Here is a 19,025-nt window from a genome sequence, read left to right as displayed (position 1 = left end):
AGAACGACTTACAATTCTAGGGGTGCTTGGGTGGCTCAGTCAGTTAAGCATTTCCGCTCAGGTCATGATCTCTTGAGTCCTGCGAGTGAGCCCCACCTCAGGCTCCCTGCTCATCAGCGAATCTGCTTCTGCTTCTCCCTCTCCCTCTGCCATCTCCTCCGGGCCAGCCCCTCCACCCCTCAACCCCTGCATACAGGCGTGCTCTACCTCAAATAAATAAAATCTTATTCTATCCCCAAACACCATCCTCAATCACTTACACTTTAAAAAAAAACTGATACCTACCTCTCCCTAGAATCTTGATAATCCAATCAATTACCAAACTCAATAATCTTATCTCTCCACCCATTCTCTCCTTTTATTTTCTAGTAGGGCGACTGCAATTCTGGCTTTCATTTCATTTCAGAGAAGGCACAGGTTTAGTTAGACCCTAGCCCAGACAGGATTTCTACCTCCACTCCTTTAATCCAGGGGTTAGTAAACTTCTTCTGTATAGGGCTAGATGGAAAATATTTTAGGCTTTCCGGTCATAAAGTCTGTCTCAAGTACTGAACTCTGCCACTGTAGAACTACAACAGCCACAGGACATTATGCAAGTAAATGAGCATGCCTAAAAAAACTTTACTTGCAAAAACTAACGTCAGGGCAAGTTCAGTTTACAGGCCAATCTGCTGACCCCTTCTAATCCAACTAACAACAACTGCTAAATTCCATCAGAGCTGATGTTATTTCTGATCAAAAGTCCCCTTTCTTACAAAGAACTCAACACTTCTTAACCTGATACACAAAGGCATCCTCCAAGTGGGTCTAATCTTCATCATCAATGGTTTTTTTCCCCTTCCCTCCCCCTTCATTACAGACAAATTGGTTTCCCTGGTGTGATTCCTTACACTTGCCCAATTCCAAGCTTTTGCTCAGTCTGTATACAGAATGATGACCTTTCTTTCCCTCCCTCTGGAATAGTTAACACCTCTTTTGTCCCTCCCCCCATCCAGGTCTACTAAATCTTATCCATCCTCCAAAAAGTCCCCTTCTCTTACCAAGAAACTCTTTCTTAGAGGAACTTCCAAGGCTTTATTGATTCTTTGTGACAATGACTGTTTTATATCTTATACCACAGTGAATTATGTGAATATCTTAGATCTCTTTACACTGTAGACAGTATCTATTCAGGACTCATCTGTGTATTTCCCTAGTACTTTACACTCACCAAATATTTAAAATAAGGATTACTGTTTTCCCAAAGAAAATATTCCTACAGTTAAAAGCCCTCACATAACCTAGCACTTTTAAGGGAGTAAGCCTGAGGCCTTCTTGTTCTGTATTAACATACTGCAGAAAAACTAATGACATTAGCTCAACAAATTATGCCTTCAAAAATCAGTCTCAATCTTATTACTCAGAAAGCAAAACGGTGACGTGGGAAGAACATAAAAGGAATGGATTCAAATCCTTGTTATGCCATTGTTGTATCTGTTTCCTCCCTGTTAGATATTAATGCTACCTCCACCTGGGGAGAGAGGGTAAGAGACTAGGAATAACTATTAGCACACAGCAGCAAACATTAAAATTATTATGCATTATGACTTTCATACAAATTTAAAAACGCTTATCTAAAGTGACTGCAAGGTTCCTATTCTGTTGTTGAACATCTTCTGTACTCAGTAATACGAAGAATAAAGACGTAATGGTTCCTTGTTATGGAGAAATTCAGTCAATGATCTTTCTCAGATAAGTAGCAATACATTGAGTCCAGCTAATTCCAATGAGTATCATTTCAAATATATTTCAGGCCTAAAGCTAAATATTTAACAACAATGAGTTATAAGAAGTTAGTAAGTTCCTATTAAATTAAAATGTCAAGGGACGCCCGCATGTTTCAGTTGGTTAAGCGAATGCCTTCAGCTCAGGTCATGATCCCGGAGAGTCCCAGGATAGGGTCCCACACTGGGCTCCCTGCTCCACAGGGAGTCTTCTCCCTCTAACCCTCTCCCTTCTCATGCTCTCTCTCTCAAATAAATAAATAAAATCTTAAAAAAAAATTTTTTTAAATGTCAAGTTTCTTACAATGGCCTACAAGGCTAATTTCATCATTCTACACCCGATTATGATGTGTGTTTGTGCCACCCTGGCTTTCCTATGGAAAATCCAACAAGCCAAGTTCAGTTCCATGTTAGGGCCAACGCACTTGTTCTCTTCACCAGGAATGCTCTTTCTCAAGGTCTTTCTTTACAGGACATTCCTTCTGCCTTCATTTTGATGTCAGCACACAGCTCACCTTAGAGAGACTTTCCCTGCTCTCCTCATTGAAAATAATAACCCCACCAGGTAACCATCACTTTTTTTCTCCTTACGTCTTTATTTCTCATGATAGCAAGTGTTAGACTAGACTTCGTTCATTTATTCATCTGTCTCTCACATTAGGGTAAAATCTCATGAAAAAAGCAATTTCTTATTGGCAGCTGTATCCCTACCAATTAAAACAGTGTCCGGAACATACAGCATACTAGATCCACATCTGTTATTTGTTAAATGAATACATGTTTATGAGGGCTGAGGAATATTCCTTCATCATCACAAATTACAATAGCTTCTTATAGTCAACTGCTTCCAATTAAATCTAGCATGTCAAGGCTACTCCCAAGACAGAAGTTCTTAATTTGAGACCGCAGGGAGTCATTATACCCAATCTTTTTTTTTTTTTTTTTTTTTTTTTAAGGGAAAAGTCTACAGGATTTCTTTAAAGGGTCCCTAATCACAAAAACATCCTAGGAGCCATGATTTACAACCTTGGCTACAGTATGGAATCTCTTTGGAGAATTTTTAAAATACAGATGCCTGGGTTCCACCCCAGAGAGGATATCTTACCTGGTCTGGGTACAGCATTACTTCTAGGGTTTTGGTTTTTTGGGGTTTTGCTGTTGCTTTTGTTTTTTAAGTTACCCAGGTGATTCTAGTAAACAGCAGAAACTGAGAAAAATGCAACTTGGAAGCAACAGATGTTAAATGGATCAGATTTCTCAAAGCCACTTAATATGGAAGCAAATAAAATTTTAAAACTGAGAATCCTGAAAAAATCAGCATCTCTGGCAAACAGATTCATATACAAGTACACCAATATTCTATTACAAAAACATTTTAAAGATTAATATCTCTAACTCTACTTAAATACTATCTGTCATTGAGATTTTAGACCTTACCCCCAGAACATAAATCACATTTTTCATTTAAAACCCACTTATTTCAAATAGAGGTTCACTTGTTAATAAGACACTAGGTGAAACCTAAATATATCAAAAGAATTACAAAATACTTTTTGATGACTAAGGAAGAGCACATTACAATTATGAAGCCCTTTGCAGTTTTATTGCTAAAAATGTCTCTGAAGCAATGTGTATGTATCATTTAAGCCTCCACTGTTATACAGGATGACACACAGTGGCTTTAGGTGAAACCAATATTGACAACACACACAAAAGGATTAAAAGAAGATGGGCAATTTCAGAGATTTATTTAGATCATGCCAACAACGATTTGAAAAAAGCAGGTGTCAGACATGACACAGGTGGTGTCATGTTTTCTGTTTTGTTTTTTTTTAAGTCCAACAAGCAAACACCAGGTAATGAGCCAATTCATCATTACCAATCCAGAGTATCATAGGTTACTGGTTTTAATATCCCCACCCGAGCATCCCCTTTTAAAAAATGATTAATGGGATGAGAGAGGAAAAAAAAAAAGCCAAAATGCTAAATATTTGAAAAATAATAAATAAAGCCAGCAATGCTAAAGTCCACAGTTGCAAATAATTTTAAATGCTGGGATACTTAGAATCACTAAAGCACTCATTCCACCTATTCTTCTGTCTTGACTCTGAACTGTATAGGGATATTTGCTGAAGCAGCAGATCATGAACCCACCTGAAAAAGAACATCACAAACTTAAAGCAAAGTTTTTAAATTGAAAAGGCTTTGGGGAAGAAAGCCAGACTCCTAGCTCTGACGTCTCTCTGGCTTGACTTAATCAGAGTGCAATGATAGTCTATCGTAAGCCTTATATATGAAAAGCCCTTGTCAAGTAAGTGAAGTAAATTTAGTGAGAAAGTCCAAACAGAGAGAGACACATGCATGTACACAACTCATCAACCCATTTTAGCCCAAGAACTTGAGCTTGAAATGCAAAGAAAACATGAGTAAATGTAAAACTATCAGAGTGGGAAAATTTCCCTTCTACAACATTGGGCACGGGGTAGCTTTAGCTTGCCATGTCATTTTACTCTACAAAAAATAATGTCCTCTAATTAGTAACTTTCTCTTTTATCAAGAGCCTATGGAAATAAATGTTCTGGGATAAACTAGTAAATGGATAATAAAGCCACAGATACACATTCCCAAAATATGGGTTGGAAACAAACAAAAAGCAGCACAGGATATGAACTCCACTGGCTGCTTACAAAATGTGTTTATGTACAGAAGCCTCATATAATAGGAACAGAGCTGCCAGTATAGAGAAGCAGGAGATGGTAACTACATGAAAGGGCTCTCCGGAGGTACAGGCATCGAAGACCTCATGACCACCAAGACACCAGGATCATTTATTCAGTAGCATGTTACCAACTCTGAAAGTCTGCAACCCACTCACTCCTTTTAATTTGGTGAGACAAGAATAAACAAAAAAAGAAATTATCAGTAGGAAGAAGAAGTAGTAGTTAAGAAAATCTGATCCAAAAGGACTACAAGATGGAGGAAAAAACCCAGGCCTAAGAGTTAAATGCCTAAGTCAGGGAAGGTAAGAGAGAGAGAGAGGAAAAAAAAAAGTTGAACAGTAAAACAGCCTATTTCATGAACAACTTCAGATGCCTTAATATGCAAAGGGCTTTAAAGAGAGAACTCCCAGAGTCCTGGGATGAAGCCAGCCACAGAGGCTTCCCGCTCAGTGGGGAGGGACTCTGCTTCTCCCACCTCCATCTCTCTCAAACGAATGAATAAAATCTTTAAAAAGAGAGAGAGAGAAACTCCCCTCTTTCTAGTTCCTGCCTCAATGCCCTGTTCTTGCAGCCAGATAATAATACTGCACTTAATTCTCCCTCTATATATTCCCTTCTAAATGGGACAGTGTTTTTGAAATCAGCCCCATTTCCCTTAACTCCTAACTTTTGAAATAGCGGCTAAAGGATAAAAGGGTATCTAATTGGGGCGAAGGAAGAAAAAAATGTTTAACAGTGATGAGGAAGAGAAGAGTAGAAAAGACAAGGGAAAAAAGATTGAAAAGAACAAAGCAGTGGCTTACAACCTTTTCTACCTAGACTAAGGAAGGCTGACTGGCATATATTCATGTGTTTGAATCATACGTAATGAGAAATGGGGGGAAACTGAAAATTTCTAATTGATTCTGATTTGTCCCTTAGGAGGCTATTCCTCCTCACAATGGCCCTTTAAGAATTTCTACTTTAAAGGTGCAGTCTGACTCATCAATGCCCATCTTCACTTCAAACCCTCTGAACACTAGCATAACACAGTTGTAGTATATTTTCTTAGGGCTGGTGATAAATGTGAGGGTGGAATGAGGGGAAGGAGTAAACAACCAGAGAAGTAGTCCTATTATATAGTTTACAAGTCGCCTTCTTAAGATTTAGTCTCTGCTTTAGTTTCTTCATCTATGAAACAGACATGAAGCCTGCTACATAACCAGGGAATATTATAAAAAATGAAATAACCACATAAAGAGCATTCCAGGCACCCAATATAAAAAGTGCCCTTTCCATTCCAAAGAAATAAAGACAAATCCTGTGGTTCTCAACTGAGGATTTTCCCCCAGGACAAACACTTTTGTCAAGACGCACGTGGCAATGTTTGGAGACATATTTTATAGTCACAACTAGCAGACTGGAGGGAGGATGCTGGTATTTAGTGGGTAGAAACCAGAGACACCGTTCAACATCCTACAATGCACAGGACACCTCCCCATAGCAAAGAGCTATCTGACCAAAAATGTCTGCAGTGCCTGCACTGGGAGACTCTACCCAAATAAACTCATTGCTGGAAAACCACACAAACATGAAAGAGAAAGGGAAAAGAGTCTATATATTCCCTATGGTCTATAAGAAACCTATTTTTTTTTAAAAAAAGACTTTATTTATTTGACAGGCAGAGATCACAAGTAGGCGGAGAGGTAGAGAGAGACGAAGAAGCAGGCTCCCTGCTGATGACCTGAGCCTAAGGCAGAGGCTTTAACCCAATGAGCCACCCAGGCACCCCCATAAGAAACCTATTTCAAAAGGCAGTCTGGGGACACCTGGGTGGCTCAGTCAGTTAAGTGCCTGCCATAGCTCAGGTCATGATCCCAAAGTCCTGGGATCCAGTCCTGCATCTGGCTCCTTGCTCAACAGGGAGTCTGCTTCTCCTTCAGCCTGCCACTCCCCTTTGCTTGCGCAGCCTGCTCTCTCTGACAAGTAAGTAAAATCATTTATTTGTTTATTAATTTATAAATAAATAAATAAATGGCAGTCTAAAGACAGCACTATCTTATGGCAGCTGTTACTCAAATGACAAATGAAAATGTCAGGAGAAAAGCTTGTAAACCGTCAGAAAAATAGTTTGTCTTCTCAAACAATATTTTAAAATGCAGGTAGAGGGACGCCTGGGTGGCTCAGTTGGTTAAGCAGCTGCCTTCGGCTCAGGTCATGATCCCAGCGTCCTGGGATCGAGTCCCACATTGGGCTCCTTGCTCGGCGGGGAGCCTGCTTCTCCCTCTGCCTCTGCCTGCCATTCTGTCTGCCTGTGCTCGCTCTCTCCCTCTCTCTCTGACAAATAAATAAAATCTTTTAAAAATAAAATAAAATAAAATAAAATGCAGGTAGAGTATCAATGATAACCCATTAAATTCATTTTTCCAAATAACAGTAATAACATTGAAGCTTGGAGTTAAACTGGTACGCTCCTATCACTCAGAACAGAATAAAGTGATATAACTCAGAAAGCATCCTGGAGTAAAAATAGGCATAAAAATGATATCCTTTGACCTCAGAACCCAATTTATTTTTTTTTTTAAGATTTTATTTATTTGACAGACAGAGATCACAAGTAGGCAGAGAGGCAGGCAGAGAGAGAGGAGGAAGCAGGCTCCCTGCTGAGCAGAGAGCCCCATGCGGGGATCGATCCCAGGACCCTGAGATCATGACCTGGGCCAAAGGCAGACGCTTTAACCCACTGAGCCACCCAGGCGCCCCCAGAACCCAATTTAAAAGAAAGAACACAACGTGCAAAAGTACTCAATGCATAATTACGAAAACCGACGACAACGTCCAACACTCAAAATCTAGACACTCAAAATCTGGATATCATTACTACTATTTATGTGCCAGACCCTAAAATAGAATAGAGGCATTTTGCATATATTATCTCCTTTATCCTAACAAAACACCCATAAGGTAAGTTTGGAAAGTCCCATATTACAGAAGCAGCTAAGCTTCAAAGGATCACAGAGCTAGCTAGATTTAAATGCAGGCGGACCAGGCTCTAAACTTTCATCCACTTTAGTGCTATACTGCATGCCATGAGTAACTGAGGTAAAAATTTGACAGAGTATTATGAATTTAGTAAAAATAATCGTGACTACCTCTTAGACACGGATAGAATTTTATACCTAAACAGAGAACAAATACTCTTCAAATAGCCATAAAGGGTTTAACAACTGACCATGTAACAGACATTTGTTGTAATGTAAAAGACATATAAAAGACAGCTCAAATTCCAAAAATCAGACAGAAAGCACACAGGCCACATTCTTTGAACACAATGCAAAAAGCCCTAGAAATCAACACTTTTAAAAAGGGTAGCAAAAAAAGAATTTTAAAAACAACAACAACAAGAATTTACCACATCTAAGTAATTCTGATGAGGAGAAACCAAAATTGCTCTATTTAGAAATGAACAACAATGGGGGTGCCTGGGTGGGTCAGTTGTTAGGGGGTCTGCCTTTGGCTCAGGTCATGATCCCAGGTCCTGTGATGGAGCTCCTCGAAGGCTCCCTGCTCAGGGGCTAGCCTGCTTCTCCCTCTCCCTTTGCCTGCTGCTCCCCCTGCTGTGCTCTCTCTGTCAAATAAATAAATAAGCTCTTCAAAAAGAAAGAAACAACAATGAAGATGTGACAGAAAAAAACTCTTAAATTTGGCCAAAGAAGTCAGAGGAAATGCCATAACTTAAATGTTTAAGAAAATAAGACAGATTGAAAATAAATGACCTAAATATATAACCTAAAGCATCTTAAAATCTAAAGAAAGCAGAAGAAATGAATAAAGACAAAAACAAAACCAATGAAATACTGTTAATGAAAGAAAAATTCAATCAATATAAGCACAAGTTTTTGTAAGAACATAATTTATAAAGCAGTAACTTTGTATCCAAGAAAAGAGAACAGAAGTGAAAGAGTAAAGCAACAGAGTAAAGCAAGACAAGCCACAGATCTACGGGAAGATTCTAAGAGATTACCAGGCAGAATTTCAGGCAATAAACTTAAAAATTCAGGCAAAATGACTGATTTTCTTAAAAAATGTTGCCAAAACTGGGTCATGAAGAAAGAGGTTAAAAACCTAAACCAATAACTAAAGACACCGTTTACAATATCAGCAAAGACCCATTCCTAATAGTAAAATGGCAACTGGGCTGTTCAGACATTTTAACAAGTTCTAGCAAAATGTTAGCAAACAGATTAATCCCTGTCAATTATTTCCAAGTAGAGGAAAAGATGAGAAAATTTACCAAGTTACTCTATAATATAAGCCTGCGACAACCACACAGCCAGCCTAAAACTATCTTATAGGTCATTCCAAGTTATGAATATGGGGGAGGAAAAATAGTCCTCCCTCCACAAAAATACTTAAATCCCATTAGACATTTATTAAAATAATAATCCAAATCACCAGATAGTAGCTGATAATGTTTCGCCTAAGCACTCCCCACTGGAATGCAAACTCCAGGGAGAACAGAGATTTTTTTTTTTTCTATTTTCTTAACCATTCTATCTCCACTGCCTTGAAGAGCTCCTGATAAATAATAACCACTCAATAAATACATATTTGTTGAATAAAATCATGGGCCAGTCAACATCAGGAAATCATTTAAAGACTCTAAAGGGAAAAAAAAAAGTATCTATTACTATCTCCAAACATACTGAAAAAGCATCTATAATATTCAGTTGTAACAAAATTCCTTATTGAGTTAGAAATTAAAAGAACTGTGACTGCCCTAACAGAAGACAATTATCACAAACTGACAGCACAAATCATACTCAATGGCAAAACATAACCTTTCTAATTAAAGTCAGGACCCTCATAAGAAAGTCCCCTAACTCTGATACTATTCAACTGTGTACTAGAAGGTTCCAGTTTATGCAACCAGACAAGAAAAAGAAACACAAAGTCCTAACAATGGAAAAGGAGAAAACAAGGCGCCTAGGTGACTTAAGTGTCTGCCTTAGGCTCAAGTCATTATCCCAGGGTCCTGGGAGGGGGTGTGCTTCTCTCTCTGCCCCTCCTTCCACTAGTTCACTCAATCTCTCTCTCTCTCTCAAATAAACAACTAAAAAATCTTAAAACAAAAGGAAAGGAAATGTCACTGTTACTCAGGTGACTATCTAGTAATATCAAATAAAAATAAGTCAAACAATTGCTAAGAGTAGGAAAATTCAAAAAGGCAAACAAAAAAATCAATGTATAAAAATACAGTTTTTCCATGTATCAACATGAAATTCTCATTCTTAATAGTATTAAAAATCTGCAAAATATCTACAGATAAATGTAACAGGAACTGTGCAAGGCCTACAGAAAGAAAAGTATACATTTTACTCTAGACATAAAGGACCTCAATTAGAGGAAAATACCACAACTTTGGAAAACCTAATGCTGTCAAGATGTCATATCTCCAAATAAATGCACAGTCATAAAACAGTCCCAATCCAAATCCCAAGATGATTTAAAGGAAGCTGATAAACTGATTCTAAAATTGATGTGGAAGATAATGAGCAATAGTACCTTCACAAAAATATATAATCTTAAGAAAAAGGAGAGTGCAGTTACTCTATCAGCTATCTCAAGCTATGGTAAGTAGTATATATTTTATCATTTAAAGCTTTAGTAATTCATTATACTACTTTATTCATTATATATTACAAATTCATTATATTACATTATTATAGAATTCATTATATTACAATTCATTACAGCTTTAGTAATTCAAACAGTCTGATATCTATGCAGGAATTGACACTGCATCAAACAAGAGAACATGATCAAGATACATCTATATGGAGTTTGTTTACAATAAAAGTGGTATTTCTAATCATATAAAAAGAATGTTTCTATTCAATGTATTGTTTAGGGACAACTGGTTGTCCACGGGGGGGGGGGGGGGGGGGGGGGGGTTAAAATGTTACTTCAAAATATACACAAAAACATAGATGCAAAGAACAGACTGGTTGTTGCCAGAGGGGTAGACAAATGGGTGAAAGGAATCAAAGTGTAAAAACCTCCAGTTACAAAAATACAGATCATGGGGATACAACATACAGCATGGCAAGTACAGCTAACAGATACTGTATTGAATATTTGATAGCTGCTAGAGACTAAAACAGTTGGTTGGCACAGTTGGTTTGGCATCCAACTTCTTGGTTTCGGCTCAGATTGTGGTCTCGTGGTTGTGGGATGGAGCCTCAAATCAGGCTTTGCACTGAGTGCAGAGTCTGCTTGGGGTTCTCTCTCCCTCTCCCCTCCCAATCGTACTCCCTCTCTCTTTCAAATAAATCCTTCTTTAAAAAGTTCTCATGGCAAGTAAAAAAAAATTCTGTAACAATTTATAGTGATGGATGTTAGACTTACTGTGATCATCTATAAAACATACAAATAGTGAATCATGTTGTATCCTGAAACTAACGTCATCCTGTATGTCAATTACATCTCAATTAAAAAGAAAACCAATTTTAAGAACTAAACATAAAAGCTACATATAGTCAATCCTCTCAGGAAAAGGTTTCTCCTACAAAAGGCCTTATGCTCCAAAAAATTTCCTTCTGTTTCTTCCCCTTCCCACACACTAACATACCCTTCTTACCTCTCCTAGTTTCATCCATATTCTCCAATTTTCTAGCATGAATGCCAGTCATGTCAAAAGTTTACTTATGTGTGTAATCAATGAAATACATTAGATTTGGAGTCAAGAACTCTAGTATAACCTTGACTCTTAACCTAATAATCTTTGGCAGTCATTTGACCTCTCTGTTCTGTTTCTCATCTGTAAATTTTAACAAACTTGTGCCTATTCTCAAAGTGAGTTGTAAAATGCTCTATACTTCGGAGTGCCTGGGTGGCTCAGTGGGTTAAGCCTCTGCCTTCTGCTCAGGTCATGATCCCAGGGTCCTGGGATTGAGCCCCACATCAGGCTCTCTGCTTAACAGGGTACCTGCTTCCCCCCTCTCTCTGCCTGCTTCTCTACCTACTTGTGATCTCTGCCTGTCAAATAAATAAATAAAATCTTAAAAAAAAATGCTCTATACTTCAACAGTCTTTCATTTCTACCTTTCTTTCCATTCTATGCCCATTGCTCCAGCTCAAGACTTTTACTCACAGCAGGGCTACTTGCCTTAAGTCTCACCCTGGCTTCCAAACCACCCTACACTTCCAATCCATTCACCCCACATCACTATCAAAGATCATTTTAGGAATACTCCAATCATGCCATTCCATGTTAGTGATTCTGCACTATTCTTAGGATAAAATTCAAACGTACCAGCTTGGCATTCATCAACAAGGTGACCACAATTAACCTTCCAACTTCATCTTTCACTTTCTCGAAACTTTTAAGTCTAGCAGATGGCTCTTTTCCCTGTTACCCAAGAAAACATCCTCACCCGACGTCCCTCATTCTTGGATCTGAAACATCCTATTTCCTCTTGAAAACCTAGGTGTCATCTCAGCAGCTCAGATCAAACTAAAGTTCCACTCTTCTTAGGTTTTCTGATCACCTTAGCCCATAGTAATCACTCTTTCCTCCTAAATCTCAGCATTTTATGCCTGTATCAGGGATCTAATAACAATTAAGGCATTCACTGCCATTCTAACGCTTCCTTTTCTAATTCAATGTGGGAGAAAAAGAAAAATCAAGTCACGTAACTTACTCCTTGAAGACAGGAACCAACTTCTCAATTCTTAAGTGTTTTCATTATTCCTTAAAGTGTTTTCATTATTTCTTATTTTACTATCAGAGAAGTTTTCCCTTGTCCTTTAGGGGCAAGGTCAATCTTCATGACAGAGGATCTTGAACAGCTAATCTCTAAATAATTAAGAGTTACCTTGAAATTTTTTATATTTATTATTCTTTGCTCAGAGAATTCTGACTCTCCTTTTCTGGAACTGCCACAGGGACATTTTTGACTATCCTCAATAATGACACATACTAGTTTCTACTCAGATTATCAACTATAGTAACTTCTCTATCTGTTAAGGGAATAATGTAAGGTATAGCTCTTTGAAGACTGACCTGCTGGGAAACACCTAAGAGCAATACTGCACCTCACCCTTCCACAAGTTTTTCAGTCAATCTTAATGTTTATGGATGAAATCAAGGCAATGTGTTTCATCTAGTAATACCATTACACTGTCTACTTAGAATAAACCATGAAGTATAACAAACTAACGCTGCTTTGGACATTAATAGAAATAACTCCCTGTACCTAATAAAATGGAAAACCAAGTACAGCTGACCCCTGAACAATACAGGTTTGAACTGTGCAGGTACACTTATACATGGATTTTTTTTTCCCCAACAAATACAGTACAGTACTATAAATGTACTTTCTCTTATTGTTTCCCGTAACATTTTCTTTTCTCTAGCTTACTTTATTAGCCTATCAATTATTATTTAAATTGCTAATTATTACTTGCTGTATCAGCTTATGTTTATAATTTATACTACATACAAAATATGTGTTAAATTAACTGCTTATGTTCTCAGTAAGGCTTCCAGTCAACAGCAGGCAATTAGTAGTTAAGTGCTGGGGGAGTCAAAAGCTATGTGGATTTTCCACCACATGGGAGGTCAACACCCTTAACCCCCATGTTGTTCAAGGGTCAACTCTATATACTTATCACATCAATGTCTTGAATGTACATTTGCAAATACAAAGTCACCTCTCCAGTCTGAGACCTACTTACTATCAAGTTATGATTAAGAACAAATTAAGAGAATTCTCAATTGGGAAGAAAATCACTGCACCAAGCAAACTTCCTGCAAATATAAAATTAGCCTTTCCACTTAAACTTCTAAGTCAAATTTCTTCTGTGAATGCTTGAATGTATTTGCATAAGAGATCAATTTCAAATACAGCTGGGTAGAAGCAAAAGGAGTCTTAAGCAAGCCTCACTCTTGTTTTCATCTTACAAAGAGAAGACTGGCCTGTCTTCCAGCCTTGTGAATAAAGATCTTGCAAAATTCACTATGCAAAGGGTGTGCCCAAAGAATACTTGGTGGAAAAATCTGCTGGAGGGGTGCCAATTTAAAAAGAAAAACATTTTCACCCAGTTGGAAATCTAGAGAAACAGTGGTTGCAGCAACTCAGCTGAAAACTCTTAAGATGTTATGAAAAATTTTTAAGGAAAAACTCTCATCTTTTCATTCTCAGAGTGAAATTCTATGAAAGGCAACTGAATGAATCAATGAAAGAGTGATCCATGTTAACTTTATGCATCTAGGCAGTAACTAAAATTCTGCCTTTGACAGTTGTCAAAGGGCAACTGGTCTCATTCTACCTAAATGTCTTTAATCAATTATTTCTGGGAAAGAAACAGGAATAAAAGAACTTCTTATTGTTTTCTTTTTTAAAAAAGTGAAAAAATGTTCACTGTTTTGATTATTTGGTCTCTGGGTTTTTTAAAGATTTTATTTATTTGACAGCGAGAGCGAGAATGCACAAGCAGGGGGACCAGCAGAGGGAGGAGGAGAAGGAGGTTCCTGGCTGAGCAGGGGGCTGGATCCCAGGACGGAGGGATCAAGATTTGAGCCCAAGGCAGACGCTTAACTCACTGAACCACCCAGTTGCCCCACTTGTGCTTACGGGGGAGAGGGGCCAGATATAGAGGACTGTTTTTCATTAGGGATATTTATTTCCAAAGTATAACATTCCAACAGCTTTATTCAGCAAAAAGGATACCCATAAGATAAAAGCCTTTGTCTTCACTCTCTCACTGCACCCCATCCTGAGGGTCCATACTTTGCTTTCAGATTTCACTGCCATAAGTGAAACACACAAGGCAATGTGTCTCATCTAGTAATACCATTACACTGTCTACTTAGAATAAACCATGGAAGTATTACTAAAAAAAATTTAAAAGTTACTGCAGGTTTACACACTGGCACCAGGTTTCCAACAAGTGAGAAGAGAACAAGTGAGCAGACTGCAGCAGCTCTGCCACTAACTCCCTGCTGGGACCAAGTCTGCAGACTCCCTGTGGAAACACAAGCAGTATGGGCTCCATGGGGGGATCACTCTGCTGCTCAACACACCTCAACAAGACGGACAGAGCACCTAACAGTGTAAAAGTCTTTCTCATCCCAGTCTGGGTCTCATCATTACAAAACAACAAGTGACATTTTTCCAAAAAGGTATAATTTAGACTTTGTAAGTGAGGAACCCAGATTAAAAGACAAAATTAAAATGAGCAATTCTCAACAGTAGTCTAGAATTTTTTTTACCACATTGCTCCCTCTTTAGTATTAATCCCACAAATGCTAAGAAAAATAATAACCTCCAGTTCATCCTTCAAGTTCTCTGGTAATTATCAAATCAATAAAAATAAGATATTGACTGTTAATCATAAACTTCATACTCAGACATGAAAACAACACAAACCCAGATAAGTGCGTGGAAAACCAATCCGGATATTCTTTAACTGCTATTTTCTGCCTTTCAACTTCCTATAATATCCAGACTCCACAGAAAAAGATTTTTTGAGGAAAATACTTCAATAAACACTAAGGACATGCTTATAATTCATATAATCAGCCATAAGCACAATGCAAGAGTAAAGGAAAAAGAACATAAAACACCTTCATATTTTAAAAGATTTCTTTTTCCAGCAACTGGGGAAGTAAGGATTTTTCCACATCAGTTAAAATAGAAATCATCCCTTTAGAATGTCAAAAATGTTTTAAAAAATTATGAACTGGGTCACTTCTCTGGATTATTTATTATAGTAGAGGAAAAACAACTTCCCATCATCCCTCATGATCAGTGCCATGCCCACCAGTGTACTGTACAGTCAGAGACACATCCAAACAGCTATCTATGCACCTTCAGGTTGCTCAGTTTCTGAAACAGAAATCTTCTTTCTGCTCCCACCCAATCAGTTCAAGAGAAAAACAGTCATAGAAAGAGAGGCAAGAAAGAACTAGCTTTTTATCTTTGCTGAAGTAATTTATGTAACAAGTTTATAGTCTTGGGCCTCAACTATAAAATGGAGATAATACCTTCATCATATGAATGTTTTCAAGATTAAGTAAGATACCAAATGTAGGGGGCACCTGGGTGGCTCAGTCAGTAGAGCGTCTGCCCTCCCGTTAGGTCGTAATCTCAGGGCTCTGGGATTAAGCCTCATGTCCTGCTTGGCGGGGAGACTGCTTCTACCTCTCCTTGCTGCTTGTGCTCCCTCTCGGCTTGTGCTCCCTCTCACTATCTGTGTCGCTATCTCGTCTCCCTCTCTCGAATAAATAAGTAAAATCTTAACCAAAAAAGGTACCAAATGTAAACCCCACCTAACATACAGAAGGAGTAATCAATACATACTCATTCTCTTGTTTCCTTTTCTTTTTTTTGAAAAGTCACTCCAGCCACTTCCCAGATGCTAGGTCTGCCTTAGCAAAATGTCCCTCCCCAATCCATCCAACTTCTATTCCATAAAAGAAATGAGTAACAGGTTATTGCAGGCCAAAGGGTGTATCTGGTTAAGATACAGAACATTTACCTTTCCTCAAAAATTTATTACCAAATTACTTAGTATAACTAGAAAGTCTCTTGAATATAAAGTTAAATTGTACCATTTTACATTACGTTTGGTAGATTTCTTTTCATCAACCAAGTCTAAAGGGCAATTTGCTTGTTTCCACTAACACAGCTTAGTGTTTATACCCAGGCTGTGGGTAAACAGCCTAGAATAATACCTTGATTTCTTGTTAGCTGTGAGACATTTATCACTATCAGTCTGTAAAACTAAGTTAATACCTATCTCATTGTATAGTGAGGACTAAGTAAGTTAATAAGTATAAAGCACTTACAACACTGCCTACACATCAAATTATTCAACCAATGTAAGCTATTATTTTTTTCCTAACACGTTTCTCTTTCAACTCTGTTGATTAGGAAAAGTAGGTTATAAATGTTGTTCCCAGGGCACCTGGGTGGCTCAGTGGATTAAAGCCTCTGCCTTCGGCTGAGGTCAAGGTCCCAGGGTCCTGGGATCGAGCCCCGCATCGGGCTCTCTGCTTGCCAGGGAGCCTGCTTCTCCCTCTCTCTCTGCCTGCTTGTGATCTCTGTCTGTCAAATAAATAAATAAAATCTTAAAAAAAAAAAAAAGATTAAATGATGAGCAAAAAAGTAGTCACTATACATATATGCTCTCATTTAATCCCATGGCTCATGTCCTCTATTCTACTGGGCAAAGGTAAGACAACTTGAAAATGATTTAAAATTGAATATAACCCCTCCTTCCTGGTTGTCATTCCTCAAATCCTCACTACCACCCCCCCATACCTTTTCTCCACAAATCCTCTTACCTGAGAGCTCTGAATATAATCTATACAGTTGCTACAACGCTACTAACAGGTTACCAGAGTGACCCACAACATTTGTACTTGACCCAAAACTTTTCAGGATACTCTACTTGAGGAAAACTCTCTCTAGACACTTTAATCAGACTGAAATTGATTTCAAAACAATTTTGTTCACCATTTCAATGCAAAACACTTCTTTGTAACTAAACCAATATAAAACCAAACAGGCTGCAGTGGTCACAAAGCATTAAGGGGAATCCCAATTAGTAAGATTTATTTATGTATATGTTATATACTCCACCCTTTAGTTAAAAGTTTTATTAGAGACGCAATGCTCTCTCTACATTGAAATGTAAGAGCATCTCCCCAGGTATAAAATGGGAAATGGGGATAAAAAATGAATGAACTGGTAGATATTAAAGGACATGACCCCAGGTACAAATTTCTGCCAAGCCTGCCTAGTCTATTTGATCTTTGTTTAGGGACAGAGTAGAGAAACTAATCAGATTACTATTCATCTGAGGGGTGCCTGGGTGGCTCAGTCAGTTAAGCAACGGACTGTGATTTCAGGTCTTGATCTTAGGAGTCATGAGTTCAAGACCCACATTGGGGCCCATGCTCAGCCTGGAGTCTACTTAAAAAAAAAAAAAAATCATTTGAAATAAAATGTGGTTCCATGATTTCTCTTTTCTAGTAAAATAATTTATCATGCACACGGAATCTAGCAGGGTACTATGCAAATGATACCGAAAACTCTGGGTATACCCAATAGCCAACAATGTTTAAGTGAAAATTAGCAAGTGCCCACCACAATTAATAACCTCCTTCCAACGACTCCTTCATCTCCACACACCCATTCAATCTAGTTACTCCGGCCAAAAAGCTAGTTAATCACTCATAACACCTCTTCCTACCCTCTCAACATCCACTCATGACATCCAAAATATCACAAGTTCTAGTCACCCCACTTCCAATATCCAATTCTCTCACTCTTCCCTGCCAAAGTCCGAGTCCATCATTCTCTCTTACCTGGTTTACCACAACAGCCTAACTGGTCTCCCAAAATCTACACCCATTTCACTCTTCACACAATTACAAGAGGTTTAAAAAAAAAAAAAATCCAGTAATGTTTGAACATCACTGGCTCCACAATTAACATTTTAAATGTGAGATAACCAACAAAAACACCCATATGACTTGGCCTCTGACTACCTCTCTGACTCATTTCTCATCACTCTCTTTAAACTGTGCCCCGTTTTTGAAAGTGTCAAGCACCTCCCATTCCCAAGGCCTTTAGCATATGCTTCACTCTGTAACATACTCCCCTTCTTCACCACCAATGATTTCTCATCATTCAGGTCTCAGCTTACATATTACTTCTTCAGTATACCTGCTATAATATCCCTACTCACTGTAATTAGACTTTCCTGATATGCACCCTCTGAACTTCATTCTGCAGCACCCAAGACCACAGTAAATACATCAATAAACTATGTGATTACGTGCTTAAATAATTAATCTCTTTCTAAGCTATACTGTCCACAAGGACAACGCAGGGATTGTATCTTACTGATATACACCCCTACCACCTAGCACACCTCAGCAGGCATTCAATATACCCGATAAATTAATTCATCCACTCCACAAAGTCCCCAGTATAAGGCTTTGAGGTACAGGTTTAACTCTTCAGTCTCTTGTTTATACAAGATTACTTGGAAGCCCATTTCCTGATTTTTAACACTTGCTGGAATGTGTAAAGGAATACAGAAATGTTCATTTTAAGACACTAGTAAAGAACCTGGACCTACTACATGTGTTATTAGGGTTATTTTGCAAAATGTATTCTTAAAGTCATGCACAGCTTGAAATTCCATCTATGATAGTCCCTCCTTCACTGTCCCCCGACATCCACTGTTAAGTCCCACTCACTCTGGGACGCCTGGGTGGCTCAGTCAGTAAAGCATTTGCCTTCTGCTCAGGTCATGATCCCAGGGTCCTGGGACAGAGCCCTACCCTGGGCTCCCTGCTCAGCACAGAATCTGCTTCTCCCTCTCCCTCTGCCCCTCCCCATTTGTATGCGTGCGTGCTCTCCCTCTCTTCTTCTCTGTCAAATAAATAAAATCTTTAAAAAGTAAAATAAAGTAAGTACTACTTAGGATTCCTATCCTCAGTAGGCCACAACCAAAAGGAAACTTCCTACCAAAATCCTAGCTC

General features: G+C 38.3%; 1 protein-coding gene across 4 annotated transcripts in view; it reads right to left on the bottom strand.

The window, feature by feature from the left end:
* KANSL1 (KAT8 regulatory NSL complex subunit 1) overlaps nucleotides 1-19,025 on the bottom strand; it is a 177,355-nt gene that overhangs the window by 105,918 nt on the left and 52,412 nt on the right. The window lies entirely within an intron of this gene.

Source organism: Lontra canadensis, unplaced genomic scaffold (genome assembly GCF_010015895.1).
Source record: "Lontra canadensis isolate GAN:19392208 unplaced genomic scaffold, GSC_riverotter_1.0 scaffold41, whole genome shotgun sequence".
Lineage (NCBI taxonomy): Eukaryota > Metazoa > Chordata > Mammalia > Carnivora > Mustelidae > Lontra > Lontra canadensis.
Note: the sequence above shows the minus strand (reverse complement) of the source record. Positions and strands in the feature narration are given on the sequence as shown.